General features: G+C 39.9%; 1 long non-coding RNA gene across 1 annotated transcript in view; it reads right to left on the reverse strand.

Moving 5' to 3' along the window:
• Positions 1-1,492: 1,492 nt before the first annotated feature.
• Positions 1,493-6,620, reverse strand: part of LOC109309826 — a 7,472-nt gene continuing 2,344 nt past the window's right edge. The window contains exons 2-3 of the long non-coding RNA XR_002101068.1: positions 1,895-2,253; positions 1,493-1,700 (exon numbers count right to left, since the gene is read on the reverse strand). This is a non-coding gene — a long non-coding RNA (uncharacterized LOC109309826). The remainder of the gene's footprint in view (positions 1,701-1,894; positions 2,254-6,620) is intronic.

The following is a 6,620-nucleotide window of genomic DNA, read 5'->3' on the forward strand; positions in this document are numbered from 1 at the left end:
CCCACCCCCTCCAGCAAACCTCACAACCCACCATCACACACCTAGCATGCCCAGCAGCCAGACAGGGGGAGACCTGCTGGCAGGAGCTGTGGCTGCAGGGCCATCTGTCCCCACATCCTGGTTAGTGAAGGGATCACGAGGAGCTCTTAATTTTTCTGTGATAAAAAAGCCAAAAGCAAACATCAAAGCATAGAGATATTTAGAATTTACTCATTTATGATGATAGAGACAATGGTAGGCTTCCAAATTGCTTTAAAATGGTAAATATATCAATAAAACATTGCCCAACTGATAGATCAATCTCTCTCTCTCTCTCTCATGCTGTTTTGTTTTCATTGTGCAAGAACATGGATTTTGGAGTACTTTAAAGAGTGAATTTGGCCAGCAGCATGCCCCTGAGGTACCCATGAGCCACCCTGTCAAAAGCCTTATCCTGGTCCAAGGGGTGGAGGGCAAAAGCCAGGCCTTCCCAGTGCACCAGCTCCAGGAGGTCCCAAACCAGGTACAGGTTGTTGAACATCAGACATGGTAAAGCAGTGCCTGTGGGGGAGTGCATGTTAAATAGGGAAGTAATCCAGTGCAGGTGCGGTGCAGGGTGGTATAAGGTGATGTAGCAGGGAATCTTCCCCTCTCCTGAGTGGGGGCAGTGGTAGTACAGGCGGTGGCAGCAGCAGTGGTGGTAGCAGCTGTCCAGAGCAGCCACTTAAGTCATGCTTCAGGTAAAGGTGAAAGTGAAGATGAAGGTGGGGGGGGGGGGCGGTCTGCTGAAGCAGGTGGGGCAGGCAAGGTGCTGGCAGTGATGGTAGAGGGGAGGGGCCCACAGGTAGCACAGGTCCCCTCCCCATGCTGTCCCCTGACCACGGCTTGGCAGCGGGCTGGGTAGCAGGCTGAAACAGGAGTGCAGAAGCTGGGGTGTGGTGCTGAGGTGTGGTGCAGTGCAGTTGGTTCCCCCCCATAAAGCAAGGGCAGCAGCATGCAGCAGAGGAACCCTCCCCCCCACCCACCCATGAGTGGGGTGGCAACAGGAGCAGCAGCCCAAGGCAGGAATGGGCACAGCCAACTTCCCCCAAAACGTTCCCGAGAACAAACCAACAGCAGTGGTAGCCAGAGGCGGATAGGGGCATGGCCATCTTCTCCCCAGAAGCTCCTGAAAGCAAGCTAGCAGCAGCAGCCAGTAGCAGCAGAAGCAACAACAGCAGCAGCTTGAGATAGGAAGGGGAATGGCCAGCCTGCCCCCAGAAGTTCCTGAAAACAAGCTGGCAGCAGCAGGAGCAGCAGCCTGAGGCAGCAAGGGGCATGGCAAACTTCTCCCATAAGCTCCTGAGAGCAAGTCAGCAGCAGCCTGGGACAGGAAGGAGCATGGCCAACTTCCTCCAAGAAATACCTGAAAGCAAGTAGTTCTGAGCTGCTTGCTAGGGCAGCTTTTTATACAGCTGAGGCCAACACACATGCCTACATGTGTGGACGCACCCATGGTGTGCAGAGGTGTATCTACTGCTCCACAAATAAAACTTGATTTTTTTAGTTTTTATGCCTGGATTTATTAAGCCTAATGATCACTACACTCCCTAATACCAGAACAAGAAAGAAGAAAAAAAAAAATCACAATCTCATATTGGTTTGTCATACAACCTCTACTGTCCTGAATTGATTGTTTCAATCCCATTACAGAGACAACTCAAGGGCTCCATTGTGCAAGCCTGACGACAGAAGGATGACATGAAGATAAATTCCTTACAAGCAGAACAAATAATGATCCATGTTAAATACAGGAAGGAGGGGGGGGGGGGGCGGGGAAAGGATTCACAGAGTTCTACTGAATAGAAAGTGGAGAGAGATGCACTTGAGTCCTCGAAGTGAGGAACTTTATTTATTTTTAGGAAATCTTACATACCTGAGTTTTTTAGTAGCTTTGAAGTGTTGTGGCTGGGATGATCCAGGAAAGATGCTCCTTGCTGCTTAGTTTTTTTAAACGTGAGGTATAAAGAACAATTGCTTTAGTTAAACTTTAGTCAAAATTCCTAAAGCAAACTTTTAACCAAACTCTTTAATTTTTAATTCTGCTTAGTGTATACTGGCTGACAAATTTCTGGTGACTGCTTTTTCAATATTGTTGTGAACTCTGCCCTTAAGATGATGAGCTTCATTGAGGGTTATGGATTAACACTCAAAGGCAACAGTTGTAGAGCAGACATCAAGGTTCATGGTTTATGCATTAGATAACTGTAGTAAAAGACCTTCTTTCTTTTAGTCCTGAAAGATAAATAAGGAAGCATTTTGAAATGTTTTGTTAACAACTAAAAGCTTATTTGCCTTTGAATTCTTGCTGGATCTCAGCAACTAACTGGTAATTGAGACTAAATTAAAACTGTTCGTAACTTGTAAAATTATAATAATTTATTATCAATATCCAAATACTTTAGATATTATTCCTCTTTTTTTCCTTCTGTTAGTTCTTGGTGTGCATGTTATCCAAAAATATTAAAAATTCAAGTTCTGTGCCCAAGTCAGTTAACTGGCATTTTTTGTTCTTATTGCCTGAATAAAGTAAAGTATCGGCAGTGAACAACAAGATTTGGGATTTTTTTTAAAAGACACAATTTAATCACTGAAACGTAGCAGTTGCTTTTCAAAAATATTCCCATTGGTAAAGCTCTAGTGGTCAAATGAATACGGAAACAAACTTTATATGTTATTATCTTCCCTGAGAAATAGTTTATCATCTTATAAATAATGCATTATTATTCAGCCTCGCGAAAGTAGAATTAAATCGGTGAGGTTGTAAGCGAACCCCTAATTTTAGGATGTTCTGTTCTGAGAAGTGCATAACCTTGAGACTAAGTAGGTAACCTTCATGTTCTACTGATACAGGTTTCAGGAGAATGGAATTTGATATGGGGTGTTTTGGGACTTTTTTTTTTTTAAAAGGTATAAAAATTGAGGACAGACATTTAATAAATGTTCAGGCATCCATCCCTTCAGGGAATGAAGTCAGGATTCTTATTGAAGCCATTCTTCATCTAATTCACGGACTGTCAATTCTCTGGGGAGAGGAGTGAAAGCTCTATGTTTGTTTCCCTTATATAATACAACCTACAGGCACACAGGTGTATTACAGGTGTTTATCTTTTAAACAGTTGGGGGGGTGAAACGAAGGAAGGGTGTTAAAGGAAATATGAGCTCTGCTCTGTTCCTTATGTGTAAGAGACATTAATATCAATTCTAAAGATGCAGGAATGATGTCCCACATAGTGCTAAGGCAGACCACATAAGCCAGATTTTGGAGTAAATGCCCCCACGACCACCATCCCCACACACACAAGTCATTAAAGTAGAAAGCAAAAAAAGTACAGAAATACTCCCAGTAATGACTACATACAGAATTGTGGTGAGAAGAAGTTTAGCCCCAATACATGTCAACAGGAGGTAAGACGGCAGCAGTCAGAGGTCAGAAGGAGAGGCTTAAATTTTTTTTTTTCCTTGTTCCTCTTCTGGTGTTGGATTGTATTGCTCAGTGGGCGCATCTATACGAGACGCTTAACACGCAGTAGCCTAACAACACTGCTCAGTAATGTGCCGGGCAAAAAACATGCTAATACACTACTGTGCAATAATATTAGGCTACTGCTCAGTAAGCATCACTAAAAATGCATGCACTGGTGCTACTGTACAGTAACTCTAGTTACTGCACATTTAGGTAATACTTCATTTAGCAAGTACTAAAATAAATGTAAAGTAACTACTGCACAATAATGAACATGTAGACATGCCCACTATCAACATATCAAGCCAAAGAGTATAATATAGTGAATTTGAATTAAAAAAAAGAATATGGTTAGGACACTCACCTGGGACACAACAAGGTCTAGTCCCTACTCTAATGAATATCTACATATTTCATATGAAGCAGAAGAGCTTTAAAAAGAAAGACTAAGAGGGGATCCCAACATCTATGGTTCTAAAACAGATCCTAGTTTTAAGTGCACTTTCCTGGGAAGTGGATAATGTGGGTTCAGATCACCTCAGGAAGAGGAAGTATTTTGAACATATATGCCCCACCTAACCACTAAACTCTTGTTTGTAAGAGAAGTAACACCACCTCTTCTTTTTCCTTGGTCTTTGAAAGAATAAGCTTTAAGCAACTTGCTCCAGGAGGAGAAGTGACAACTGTCTATCACAGAAATCAAAAGTAGGCTCCTAAATCCTTCTCTTATCCAGGACTTAAGCCACACTTTTCTAAAATTTTCAAATGGCCACCATAGACAATTCAGCATACTGGCTTTTATGGTTTGGACAAATGTGTTTAAATGTCCCAGAGCTAAAAAACTTAAGCATTTCAGAGTCAAGGTTAAAATTCCCTAAGTTCTAATTCTACTAGAAAACAAAGTAGCAAAATCTCACACATACAACCCTCAGTGTTACAACTTTCAATAAATAAATACATACATCTTCCTCAGGGAGATTGATAGTAAAACAACAACAGCAATTACATTAATTCTTCTCCCATTTCTCACTTCAAGTGTTATAGTCTTTTCTCCAGTATTTGCATTTTATTATAACTTTGATTTCCAGATCCATGTTGTTTTCCAAAGAAGCATGATAATGGGAGTACGAACTCAAGCATCAATAATTCCAAATCTCTTACATTTTTTGCAAAGCATAACTACTCTGAGCTCACAGAAATGTTAAAGTAGTTCCCCAGATAATGCTGTGGACCATGCAAAGCTGCATATTTGAAAAGGAGTACAAGCAAATAAATTTGCCTATTTAAAAAAAAATTAAGTCTGTGTGTTTTCAGTACAGCAGCACTTTAAATACATGTGGAATCATTAGTTGTTAATATTGGTATGATTGGCAAGTTCTGCAGCAGGTACACTAAGTCTCAATTCTGAGATGTTTGTAGATATGCCATTCTATTCAAAACACATTTCACAATATTTTAGATGTCACAAGCCAAGTTTTTTGTTCTGAGTAAGCAAAAGCAGATAAGAGCTTATCCCTTTTATAGTTATGTTTTTACTATAGAATTTCATTAGAACCAATGTTTATTTCCTTTCCCTATGCTTATTTTAGTTCATGCTTGCCTGTAAAAACAAAGACTCACAGTCATGTTAACTTACATGTTGCTGATATTTCCAATACTGGGGATATATCATCTGGGTCCCAAGGAGCTTTCATTTGCTTTTCTTGGATCATCCAACATAGTTGCATGGACAAGAATCCATTTCCGCCACTTCTCATTCAGGACATATAGCTAGTTTTAAAAATAAATCTGATCCATTACTCCACAAAACCGTTTGTTTTTTCGTTTTTAAATTAAGCCTCTACTCATTCAGAACACTTTATTTTTTACATGGAAAGGCAGCCAACTTCCAAAAATTTCATATGCATCCTCATATATATGAACAAAGAGAAAAATCATTACAATATTAAGTCTGTAGATATAACAAAAGGTTCAAACATGTACAAGAGATATTACATCCTCATCAAGTCAACAATATTTTGCTTCATTTTTGTTTTCACTTCAGCACGCATAGTGTGAATTTAAAATGGTCCTTTCAATCTTTGACTGTAATTATCAATAGCAGTGACATCATAGCAGTTATGTTAAGCCTGCTCTACATTATTATTTCAGCTTCTTGCAACGATCCTACCAGCAGTGTTATTTCCTTGAATATATCTGTTCAAATAGGGGCCCTGCTTCACAATTTTTTGAAATTACAACCACCACCAAAAACAGTGTCTGCACATGTTAACAGTGAAGCATCTAGAAACAGGGCTTCTTCAACAAAAAAGAGTCACAACCAGTAAGGCAGAAAGACTAGAGCTTATTCTATATTCAACTCAAGGAAAAAGACAAAAAAGAACAGTTCTATTATTTACTCATTTTTTTCTTCTACAAAACAGAATACTTAGTTACATTTTTAACAGTTCCTGTTTCTCTCCGCTCACTGTCCTCAGCTACAAACATCTGAAGGCAGATTGCTAATTAGACTGTAATCTGAGCTCTACAACAGAAAAACAACACCAAGAGGATACCATCTTTTATTAAGATGTCTCTCTTATTTATATGAGGATATTTATACCTTTGCAATATAAAATGCTTTTTGTCCATATCTTGAGTTATCTCCTTATAAAATAGGATATAAATATGCCTTTGGATGTATATCTGAACCAATGGAAAAGCTTTGGCCAACTAAAAAAAATAAAAAATAAAAAAAGTTAATTGTAATTATTTGTATTTCCAGTTTTTTAGGCTAGATTCACAGCCAACAGGAGAGCAGTGATGGACCCATCATTATGCCTTTCCCCTCCCCACCCCCATAAAGAATTGCCCTTAGCAGTTAGGCTGTAGCTCAGTGGTTTTCAACCTGTGGTCCATGGACCCCTGGAGATAAGCAGACTATATCTAAGGGGTCCATGAAAGATGACTATGATCAATCAAAAGTATGTGAATACCCACACTTACAATTCAAAGGGGGTCTCGATCTCCATTCAAAATTTCCAAAAGGGTCCACAAATGAAAAAAAAAGGCGAAAGACCATTGCTGTAGAGAATTCTGGCATGCAGCTGTGTAGCAGACAGCATACATGCAGAGTCTCTCCCCTCTGCCCCATTCC

Source organism: Crocodylus porosus, unplaced genomic scaffold (assembly GCF_001723895.1).
Source record: "Crocodylus porosus isolate Cpor-Errol unplaced genomic scaffold, CroPor_comp1, whole genome shotgun sequence".
NCBI classification, from domain to species: Eukaryota; Metazoa; Chordata; order Crocodylia; family Crocodylidae; genus Crocodylus; species Crocodylus porosus.